Source organism: Clupea harengus, chromosome 25 (assembly GCF_900700415.2).
Source record: "Clupea harengus chromosome 25, Ch_v2.0.2, whole genome shotgun sequence".
In the NCBI taxonomy this organism is placed as follows: domain Eukaryota; kingdom Metazoa; phylum Chordata; class Actinopteri; order Clupeiformes; family Clupeidae; genus Clupea; species Clupea harengus.
Window position 1 is genome coordinate 13,570,534 of NC_045176.1, and position 13,090 is coordinate 13,583,623.

Here is a 13,090-nt window from a genome sequence, read left to right on the forward strand (position 1 = left end):
AGGCAACAGGGACAAGGAAAACTCCCACAAAGGTAACAGGAAGAAACCTTGGGCAGAACCTCAGCTCATGAGTGAATGAATAGTGGATAAGATGGGGAGAGAGCGTTCAAGTATTGTAGAACAGCTTAGTGGGTGTACAGTGTGCTCGTGAAGTCACTATTACAAGGGTAAGTACAGCAATGAAACAGAAAACTATGTCGATGGTGGCACTTATTTAAATTACGGGTAAATAGGCTAGCACAAAGTATGTAGATGTATCATGAGTGGGGTGGAATTAATGCATGACAGCATGGTGGGGATGGATAGGTGTAGGCAGAGGGTTTCTGCAAGTAGATCCTGCAGACTACAGCAGCATCCCACAGCAGAGACAGTCTAGACCAGGAGGGGAAGAAAAGAGACAAAGTGAGTGGGCAGAGCTCGGTTACCTAATATGCGTATATGTACTTAATGGTTATGGTGATGAGGAACTGTTTTCACAGCCATTGGTATTTTTGGGCAAAGGTCACGCTATAAGAGAGAGAAGAAAATGATTGTGGGCATCCCATGACAAATCAGATGATATCTGAACTCCCAGCAAGACTCCAGATATTGTGGGAGACAGTGGAGAGGGGGTGTTGTCCTCTCTCCTAGCACTGATTAGCAGATCCATGGTTTTAGCTCCATTCATTGTCAGAAAAAAACTCCTGTCCCCATTCAGCCACAGAATCCAAGGCCTTCTGAATCAGGCCATGTAGAGACCTAATCAGGAACTCTGTGATTGCATGGTCATCTGCATATTTCACAGGGTTAATTTAACAGACAGAGAGGCAGAGATTAATCCAGGCTGTTGCAAATGAGCAATGAGGATAATAGCACCCCCTAGGGGACACCGGCTGGGGCTGCTTTTGAATCAGAAGTTTGTTTGGCGTATGTGTAATCTAATTAAATGTTGTTGGAGCATACACTGCACTGACATATTTTTCCGGGTAGCCTTTGCACTTGAATGATGTCACTACCAAAAAACAAAATTATCCAAAATTGATTATGAAAATGATTTAAATATTAAAGGTGTAATCATCTCTTCTATCTCATAGGGGTATATTTGTCCATGTGGGCCCTCTCATTACTGTGGGGCCCAGTGCAATTGCACTGGCTGCACTGCCTATAGTCACGCCCCTGTCATCTTCAAAGGGCAAACAAACTATTGTAGCCGCTAGCCTCAGTATAAACCAAAGTCCACAGTAACTTGATTAAGAATTAGTGGAATGAATTCTTTGAAATGTAATCGCTATACTTCTCTTTAAATAAATTGCCTCAATCTCCAGGGGCCAATGCACAATGAAAAAGAAGCCTCAGTGTCTATAGCATACATTACGTAATCCCTGCCACAGCACTGTGCTATTAGTTTAGTCTTATAATAGTCAGCAGGAGCCAGAAACATTTGTGCAGGTGCTTAAGCTTTCTGAGGCACTGACTGTTCTTTATCGGCATGACATCCACATCCTCATACATCCACACACCCAAAGCACGCTGCATGACTACATTATCACACCACACATTTTGTCCATAAAATACTTGCAAAGAGACACTTACACGAAAATAGTTGAGATGATGTTAGCAGAAACCATTATTGTGGAGTATGTTTTCATATAAAATAAATCTACTGTGTACGGAGATGGGTAAATAGGACATGGGAGAAGATGGTGTAAGAAAATAGTTTGTGTTTCAGACAAACGATCAATGCTTCTCAGACTGAACCAGGTGAGGAAAGATGTTTAAAGCATGAAAACCATTCAAAGAGGTTGCAAAACACTGAGTGCTTCTATTCATTTAGTCTCCATTTTTCATATTTTTATAGAAGCTTGAACTAAGTCAATATAATGGATATATTAAGTGAGAATGCAATTAAACCCTTCATAGATAATTTTCTCTGTGGGTTTCATTTTGTATTTGAAGAGGATAATAGCTCAGCTGAAATTATGCTCTTCAGTAATGTAGCAGTTTATTCATAACCCGGTTAAGCATCGTTTCTGCCACCCTTTTCCACTCTTTTGCTGAAAAAGTGGTTAGTAACAATATATATTAATAGCTTTTAAGATACAATAAGATTTGAATATAAGAGTTCTTAGGGGTTGTCCCGCAGTTCATGACAGGAGGTCACATATTCCGCAGCAAGGAGGAGGCATTCATCCTTCTCCCCCAAGAGATACGGGAGCCTCTCCTCGTCACTGGCAGGCAGAAAGAGGAAGAAAGAGAAAGAAACTCTTCAATAATTTATTGAAAATATGTTGTGCGTACATCTGATATTTTGTACATTTTGTTAGGAAAATGTAGGTCTGACTCCACTGCTCCCTGCTCGTAGTGGAAGCACAGTCTGTCCTCCTTGAGCAAGTCTGTCTGTGCCTGCCTACCTCTATGGCCAGACTGTGCCTGCTGAGTCTGTACTTCATCAGGTTGGTTCTCAGTGTCTTTGTTGTTTATTTTGGTCAGATAGTTAGAAATTGTATAGTTCCTGTTCAGCCATATAGCATTGCATTTTCCGCTGTAATTTTGTTAGATTTTTCTAATAGGTATTTTCGATCAGATTCTGATTGGATTTTCTACACAGATATGTTTCTTTATGGGATAGAAGACCCTGCCCACTCTTTCCTTCACATCATTCACGGCAACGTTGAAGTTGTTTGTTTGTTCAACTGGGTGGGTTTCTTGGGTAAAAGTCCTGCTTTTGTACCTGAGATCTGGATCTTATTTTTCAATATCATGACTTCAGTTTTGTTTAGGTTGACTGCCAGGGCCCAGGTCTACGCTGTAGTCCCTTTTCTGTTATTTTTTTCCTCCTCTCAGAAACTGTGAACCCTGAGGGGTCGATTTGTTGTGGTATGTGGCCTTTCAGATTAACTTGTGAGTCCAATTAATAATTAATTTCACTTCACAACAATAACAGCCACACTCCAATGGAATTGCTGGAATCAAAATAAACTTCCTCACAAACGTTAACACGTATCTTGGATTTGCAAAGAGAAAAAGAGCACAGGACAAAATAACAAATCGACCATAAAGAAAAAAGAAACTTGGCATGCCACCAACATAAATACTTGAAGTCAAACAATCCAAACATGAGCTCTAAATCATGATGGATTTGGTATATATCTGATGTGTGTGTGTGATGGATACCCTGGTTTTTATACCGCCTTTTATTTCATCATGACACCAAAAAACACCTTTTGGCAAGGAACTTTCTGATTTCTCTCTCTCTCTGGAAATAGAAGAAATTACACCTAAAGTAATAACATTCCCTGTTCTGTATCTTTTTTCATTACATCTAACGCTTCCCTTGTACTTGTTTGGATACTTTGGGTATTTCACCGTACTGATGTTCCTCAACATATGCCGAATCCAGTACAGGTTGACTTTATGTTTTATTTAAGTTTGACCACTCATAGTCAAGTTGGTATCTCAGGGTAGACCTTCAGAGAAGGTGAAAGAGGTGTGTTTAAATTATTCACATGGCCCTTTGACTGACACACTTCAGTGGGGTGAGCTGGATTGTTTTAAGCTGAGGATCAGTAACTCACACAGTGAGCGTTTTGCACTGGACCCATGGCCAAACATGGCCCATTTTTATGTAACACTTTACTGGAAGCCTGCTTCATAAGACTTCCATAACCATGTAATAAACATATTATGGCAGCATGTCATACACTGTCATTAGTCATCATGATAGTTCATGCCCAATGATTTGACAGTCTAAATAATAATTTGAATTAAAATAATAGTTTTATATGCAGTCGCAGCTTATATCACATGCCATTAAGCTGTCATGGCATCATACTAATGACAGCATACAACATCTGGTGTGACATGATTATGGCATGGTTATGTTAGTCACAGAATTCAAGTGTTCAATCTGCAGTGTGAATCTTTCAAAAGGACCTTTCGCGGAGTCATCCATTTCTTTATGTACTGTAGGCAGTACGTCCTCCAACAAATTGAATGTATCCTATCAATTGTTTGCTTTCTCAATCAATCTACTCTCAGAAATAATTGCCACTGGTTGTGCTCTCAAAAAGGCAAAAAATGACAGTTGCCCACTGCAGTTCTCCTAGATTCATAACAGAGGGTTAACTGTTTCTCTTTCCCTACAGCATTTATTGTGTCAGGTAGGATCGATTAAACTGTAATCCAAACATATACTTTTATTATTCCAACTGACTTTCCCTCAAAGTTAAGCTTGGGTTCCACATTTATCAGAACAGCAAAGACCAGTTTCATAAAATATCATTTCATTTCAAATATCACCAATACAGGCATGAACTCACTTATAACTGATATAATCTGTATACTCCACCACAATGACAAGTAATCCTCAGATATCACTGTTAAACCATTTTACAGAGTTTGAATTTTAAAATCAGTCCTGGCCTTCAGTAAACCGTGCTATATTCTGTATTTCCCTGATGCTTTCAGGCATAAATGACAAGGTATCATAAGAGAGACTGAGACAGATTTTCTTTTCCATTACGTCATGCTGACTGTTGGAAAGAACAATCACGATGAACACTTTTGTCTTATTGTTTCCCAAGCCAGAGGAAGGCAGCAATCCGATGATGAGGCACAGCTTCAGCAACATTGCTGCCAGGGTGAATGCAGTCCTTTGTAGAGAAGCATTTACAGGGAGCGTGACAAACGATGAGGTCACAGCCCTGTAGTTTTTTTAACATTTGATTCATTTCTGCAAAAACATGAGCACGTCCACATCCTCCGTCACGGTGTGACAGATGCAAGCAACCAAAAGAAAAGCTATTGTGGCCAAATCTAAGTCCTACACGATAACTTCAAATGTATAGACAAGATGGCTAGTTGGTGCATTTCAAAATGTTCTTACTTACAGTAATATACATAAAGGTACAAGGTACCTCAACAAAAATGTAGAACCACAATGACCACACAGTATACAATTTTCACACAGACATGCATTACAAGTGTATTCATATAGCCACCTAAACAACATGGATGCATCTGCAAAAGCACATCAGTATCATTATGCAGGTCATTTGCTTCTTCTTCTTCTACGCCACAGCTCCCCTCCAGGCCTGTCATTAAACTGTTACCTGTGTGACTGCATCCTTCATATAACATGCAAAAGAATTCCTTGCCAATTATGACAAGGCGATTGTAATGCAAATCACCTTCTGGTTTCATGCACTTTCAATTAAGTTATGAGAGCAAATAGAGCTTTAATTCCTTTAAGGTCAGGACAGGCCTTGGTTAATGCCATGGGGCTGCAAATCTGTTGCTCGCAAAAACCTGCATTCAGCCTCCCTGCTGAATGATTCTGCCAAGCTGGAATGTTGTACAATGCCATGGCAACACACTGCTTGTCATTACAAAAGATCTAAAATGGATTCATGAAGCATTTTATGTCCCCATTTCAAAACTGAAATGGGGTAGATGCATCAAGCCACTCCAATATTGTCAATATCAATTTATTTTCTCAATTGAACCATCAAAGAATTTTCATGGTTGAAGTTTAACTTGGTTGAATGTCTTTATAATAAGTACAAATATATTAATATACCTGTCAACTATCTAATCAATCTAACTTATTATCACCTACTTGTGTTAACTGTTACCATAAAGTGTCTAAGGCTATATTTATTCATCTTATGAAAAAAAAACAGGGTCCCCCACATGTGCACCAGAGGTGTCTTAATATAATCACAGTGCACTTTCGTTCACCATCCAAACGCTCTTGATATCCAATGGCCCAGTGGTTTTCTTTAGGTCACATTCAAAAAAAAAACTTAACTAGAGAAAACGCCAGGTTTTATATTTTATCGTTATAGCAGTTCGGACTAAATAGACAATTCATAAGAAAGTGGGTTTCCTCTATGAAATTGATCTTGACAATGTGTATATTGACAATGTATTTGCAATCAATAAAAGATGTTGGATGACCTGTGTTTGGCAACCCGAAAGTCGCAATGAATGATCCCTGAGGTCCTCCGGCACTGAACTTCTAACAGTTCCAAAAGCCAGGACAAAGAGACATGGGGAAGCAGCTTTTAGTTTCTATGCCCCCAACCTTTGGAACACTCTGCCAGAATACCTAAGAATGGCCGAAACGGTTGAAACCTTTAAACATGCACTTAAGACATACCTCTTTGATCTCGCTTATCACTCACTGTAAAATGTATTTAACATTTATGGAACATTTATTTATTTACTTATTTCTGTCTCTTTTCAAGTATTTGTACCCCCCCCCCCCCCCCCTCCCCAGCAGCTGTCTCTTAGTTTGACGATAACTGTGCTGAGCAGTCCTTTATGGTGCCAGTGCGGTTAGTACGTAATTTCCTGTTCATTTATCTCTGGCAAAATCTGTGTCTTTTTATAAGTGTTTTGTAACTTGTAAAATGTATTTATTTAACATTAATGTAACATTTATTTATTTATTTACTTATCTGTGTCTTTTTACAAGTGTTTGTAACCCCCCCCCAGCAGCTTAGTTTGACGATGACCGTGCTGAGTAGTCCTTTACGGTGCCAGTGCGGTTAGTACGTTTATTTTATTTTATTCATTTATCTCTTGAAAATCTGTGTTTTTTTTTTTACAAGTGTTTGTAAACCACCCCCCCCCCCCCCCCTTTTCTTTCCTACTGTGAGGCGCATTGTGTTACTTCCTTGTATGAAATGCGCCGTACAAATAAAGTTCGATTTGATTTGATTTGATGAACTTATCACCACAATGTCTCTCAGGAGTGGCTATGATTCCAGCTCCTCTCTGCTTTCTGTTTTCTGTTCGTGTCTCACCCCGAGCACTCACAAGATTTAAGTGCTCTCTCATCTTTACACTGGGTCCTGAGGAGAGGAAAGCAACAACAACAACAAAAAAAACATAAAAGAAATAAATAAGTACAAGCTCCACTTCCACTCCAGTCCACGCCACAGTGGAATGGGCTTCAGGCTGCCTGAGCGGATTCTCCCCTACAGATGGAGGATGGCCTGATTGAGAATCTGTGGTGAGACTGAGATCCAGACGGTGTGTGTGTTTGATAATGGCATCCTGTGGCTTCAGAGAGTCACACATGAAAGACTCTCACACGCACACATACACACACACACACACACACCATGTCATGACTCTGCCATGTACAGTATATTCCTCAGTAGCTGTAATTATGATCTTGCATTAGGATCCCATGTGTGTATCCATTTGGATTCACAGATAATAGATATCAGACATAGGGCCTTTTTTTGGCATAAGCACATCAATAATCACGTGCATCAAAATGTCCCTAAAGGTAAGGTGAATTCCATTGATTGTTAGCTAGCTAACAATATAAACAGTCAGCTAACTAACAACAATAGACAGTATGGGCTAGCTAGCCATACAAATATTTCTTAAGCTTCAACTTCGGTAATAGTTTTATGCACACGGCTATTGGCAAGTTAACACCACCCCGATGTCCTCAAATTTACCCCAGTATTTTATTTCTCACCTTAACCTTCACTTAGATATACGGGCATGTTGAGCTCATATACTGATACATAATCTCAATTTCACTGTGCCTAAGAATATAAACCAATAAATCTTTCATAACCCTCATTTGTGTGCCACTGACGGAACAATAGTCTCAAGGGCAGACCATGGAATTTATCTACTCTGTGAGGGCCTCCTCTCCAGTGATCTCCTGACCACCAAATATACTATCTCTCAAGGCAACAATGCAGTAATGTACATCCTCTTGCTCTAGAGTCAACAATTGTCAAAAGCCTGCTGTGCTACCGTCTATCTCACTCAGATTGCAGACCCTACTGTGCACCTCCTCACTTATGAGAAGATAATTATAATCTTGGGCTGGAATTAAAAATTCATGTTATATAAATCTACATCCCCAGGCCAGACGTTTTTCATTGTTGCCAACCAATTTTCCCTCCATTGTCTTCAGATCTTCTGAAGAAAGCACCCCATCTCATTGAGTTACTTTCAGACTTGCAATAATGCCACAGCTCTGTGTGCAAGAGTCGTGGAATAATAGGATGTGCATTTTTTTTCCGCAAGCATTCTAAATATAGGCTTTTGTTTTCATTTCAGTTCTTTTCCACTCCCTGGCCTTTCAGTTCCTGGCAAAACCTTTTAGCTGCTATCTCCTCTCTCAAGCTGTCTGATAGTGTGGTGCCTCAATGAGTTGGATGATGGCCATACTCATTTGACATATTTGAAAATCCCTTGGCAGTTTTTTTTCCCTTCTCTCTAGTGGGGATAACCATTGCCTTGTGTAATTGAATTGCTGTCTATAAAGAAGCTGTAAATGTACATTTGAAAGGGATACTACCATGGAAACCAGATTAAACTAAATACATAAATGTTTATAATCACACTTTTCATGGTTATACTTTTTAGTTTTTTTTTTCATAGCATTTCCTGTGCATTCTGTGAAAAGAGAAGGGTAAGTTTCACTCTGAGACAGAACTCACTTAAACATCAATACAATATGTAGGCCCTTATCAGACTTACGGTAACTGACGAAAAAAGATTCTTCATTGCTTGGTCCCTGCAGATATGTCAGAATGTTCTAGATAAACAACGGTATCTCACCCTGATCATTGTACATGCTGTCACTTAATTTCATGGCTTCTCTCATAAAAAGCCACTTGTAATGCAGTACGCACTCTGTGGCTGGCAGCATCTCCTGCTGGGATACTTGACGAAAGTGATGCCTGCTGGCAATGGCCATTAATATTTACCAGCTGATATGGGGGGCCAGTAGTGCCCTGCCCCTGAGCCGAGGTTGCTTACGACTCACCAAAGCACCAAGGTCTCAGATTCATGTTTTATCCAGACTTATGGAAAAACTGTTCTTGAGAGTGTCACTGTGCTTATGAACTCTCAAGACTCTACCGCCTGCTCCAGCGTAACACCACACCGAAAGATTGGGTAGCTCTAAAAACAAAGTGATCTTGGCACAACTAGTTACAACTTGCCAAAATGATGGTAATACTCTTTTCCCAAAATATTTGGTAATATTTTACTTCAGGGTAGTTCCCAATTCGGGTCAGGTGTCATATAGGCTGCTTTTCTGATGGTGTAAATATGGATATAAGGCATTATGTCATGATATTCTTAAATAGAAATGGTACTGTTAACCAAGCATGTTTTTGTGACACGTTCAATGAGTATCATCTTTAAACTGCATGTCAGATAAATGTATGCATTATAATTCACTTCATAAAGTCTGATTTACTGGAACAACTGTGATTTGCACTTGTGAGGAACCCGTACAATGCAACAACCTGTTGTACTGGTGTTTGATACCTGTTCATTATGATATTTATATAATTAACGTGTAATGTTTCAAAGACAGTTTTATAGGACTAACAAGATACTTAGAAAACCAAGGCCATGTTTGTGACTTCATATAAGATTTTAAGCACTTCTACAGGCTTTACAAGAAGTATCATTTCAGGATTAAACTATGTAATGTTTTCACCCTATTTCTTGTATGTCAGACACAAAGATACAGCATCTCTAGGTGCTCTGCAAATTAATGGTATGATATAGCAGATCAATGATTAAAGGTCCAAACTACTTCTCTTTTTTGGGATCCATAATAACTTGAACACCAAAATGATATATACATTAGATCATTGTTGCTAATCACTTGCTATCAGGTACGGACGGTATCTTGAGCCAGCCCTTCCCTTGATTGCGTAATTCAGCCATTCGCCTATGTGGTGATAATCTAGCCCAATTTCAGTATATCTGCGCATCTCCTTTCTACTGGACTTGAATACTATGGGCCTGAAGTGTGCGAGTCTACACTTGAAATGCTGAACACCCCGCCAAGCAATCACTTTGAGTGGGTGGAACTGGATAAAGGGAGAAAAAACGAGAAGGGCTTGGATGGCAAAGGCGGAAAGGAGACTGGTGAAATAATTGGATTTTGTTTTGTCACAAGAATAAGAGATGCCTCATCTGCTTCCTCGGCCATGGAGCAGGTATCGAGTTCAGCTGTCTTCTCCAGCTCCCATGGGGATTTCTATTTAGTCTTGTAATATAAAAGACGGAGGGAAGCAAAAACTCATATAGCGCATGTGGTCGGTTATAGGTTTGAGCAGCAGGACATTTTAAAGCAAACAACCGCGAACAGACAGACATACAGTATACTCATACACATGCACAGAGGGAGAGGGAGGAATCATCATTTAACAACGGAAGAAAAGTAGTCATTGATACATCCAATTTTCCCTCATTGTTTAAAGAGTCAGTCGAAAGGCCACCTCTTTATTTTCTAATCACCATAATGCAATATAGTCAGAGAAAGGATTGCCATTTTCTCAGATGGCGGTACATACAAATTTGGATGGATGGAACTAATAAGAAATGCCAAAGTAAAAATGTTACATAAAACTATTGAAGAGAACATTTGATACACACTGTAATGGGACATAATGCAGATGTCTGCATTATGACCTAGTTTTAGTCAAACGATTTGCTCACACCATACACATCACGATAGAAATAGCTTTTGATAGGACAGCCTATCTAAATTTCTCTTACTCTATATGGGCCTAACCAGTGAAAGGCTATTGTATTTGTTAGTAACTAGAAAAATTAAATAATATGTAAGGTATAATTCCCACATAAACCAACCAGAGTCTATTGATCCTGCCTGGAATCCTTTAGGTATGCCTGGCATACTGCTCTTTCTGTGTCAGTGCCAAGTAAGTTAGAGTAGAGTTTGTAGTCTACAAACCTGGTTTATAAATAGCTTACCACAGTATTACAAGTCTGCTGGGCAGTGCTGGTCTGTGGGTCTTAACTCAACTATATGCCTACTAAGCAATCACATATAGGTGACTCAAAAGCATGTTCAACTCTCAATGTGTATCCTCTCTACCCTGAATTGCCAGATGCTTTGTATTCGAAAGGTTGGATCACCCTCTTCTCTACCCTCTCCTCAACTATTCCCTAAAAATCCCCAAAATGGCCTTTGAGGCAAAATGAGACTTTTTACTGTTATACTGTCATTATCATGGCTAGTGGACATGTTTGCCGATGGTAAGCAAGCAGGTAGCACCAAAGCGGAGGTTATGGCATGCTTTGTACACATTTTGGCATTAGAAGTCCGCTGCTAAATTCATGGCAAACCATGGCAAAACTTTTCTGCAGTTTGCTATAAAGACAGACCCCCTAGTTTACTAACTACAGTGGTGGACAAAAGTTTAAGAGCACTTTTCAGAACATTTACTTTTTTTCTTCTGATTGCATCTGAATAGAAATTGAGATTGAGATCCTAGCGTCAGCCTATTGTAGTCACTTTTCAATCGACCGTCGCGTAGTAAACACATCATTATGGCTTTTCTGAAAACACACAAAATTGGGTACAAAAAAGCATCACTCACGGGTGCTCAAACCGCTTTCTGTCTGAATAAGTCCCCGAATTCACAAATGTCATGACTACACTTCTCACTAATTGCTTGTTCAGAATATCCTTCCTGTTTACGAACCACAAACCCAACACACTTAACTGGACTCTGGCCAGTATCCTGACAGTCAGTGTTGGTGTCTCAAGGTTTCCTTCAAGCCAATAATTTGTTAAGAGACAGGAGTCAGGATGATATAATCTGTGGATGTCTCCTTTCAGTTTGTCTTTTTAAAAATGTAATCAATTTAAAGCATCCCATTTTATTACATCACATAAATGTGGTCTGAACTCATGTGCTTTGGCTGGTAAGTCAGCTTGGTTGAATACATCACAAACAGGGACAGAGCTACTTTGTTTTTCTACGGCATGTGCCAATGCCCCTGTATGATCACTGATCATTTTAAGAAGGTTTTCCTATTGGAATGATACATGTCAGTTATTGGCTGATGATGGCACCGACCACTCAGTGACCTCTGAACAGTCTCTGTAGCTCCCCCTAGTGTTACTAACCAGTGGTCAGTGCAAGGTGCCAGAGGCACTGACCAGTTTGTAACTCATTTGTGAAACTCCCCTTAGTTGTACTAACCAATGGTAAGTATATGAAACAGTGCTCACAATAATGGCCGGTGACCAGTTGTTTGTATATTGTGTATAAATAAGGAAGCGCCTTAAGTTATCCTGGAGCAACTTTGCTTAGTAGTCACTGGGATTATTGTCAGCAAACCCTCAGTGGAGGACAGCATGGTCTGCCAGACTTCTGGCAGGCTAAACAGGGATCTATTGTGAGTGTTGTAGGTGATGACAAAGACAAAAGGCTTTCATTTGAAATCTAGTTTCAACAATATGGCTGCTATCAAAGAGGTTAGCAGGGATGCCACATTTGGATGCATTTTTTTATCAGAGGAGAGGATGAAGGCTATAGATAAAGCAATGGCATACTAAACAGGACGTTTCACAGGCTTCCGTCCCTGCTCTTTACTAGGTCTGATATACTAACTGTCTCTGCTTAGCCGCAGACCACCAGCTTGTATCTTGCATGCCCTGTTTTCACAATGAGACCTACAAGCTGCAAGTCATTTTCAATATAATTTAGCCATTAGCCATGTCCCTAACCCACCTGACACTGACTGCTGTACCTTAAGTCCAGAATGAACACAATGAATATATGTAGTTCCAAGATAATTTGTAGTAGTAGTCATATGTCCATAAACACAATTCTAAAAACGATTCATTGTCCATGCAGATTTAAGAATGATGGGATGATGGAATTGGTTGTTTCCATATCAACACAATTTAAAATGGCATGAAAGAAATATTGGGTTCAGAGATAACTGTACTGAGGGTACCTAGAGCTATCTCCAAAAATGAACATTGGGAACATTTCTGTGATGAAGGAGAAAAAGCAAATTCATGATGGTAGCTAGAAGCTATACTGTAATGAATTTTAAAGCAACAATATTGTTATGAAAAAGGAGGCCTTTCCTTATCCTACATGTGACAAGGTCATGTAAAATTCTAGACCCATATTTTTGACTTTCTTGTTCTGTGCCCAAGTATGAAAACATAGAGCAGAATATACTGTGTTGATTGAGCTGTGCCCTTAAATGCAGTATGTTTAGGAGGTGTATGGTCACTTCACAAGCCCCAGGCAAAAATCACACTTGTGACCTCCTCTTGAAACCG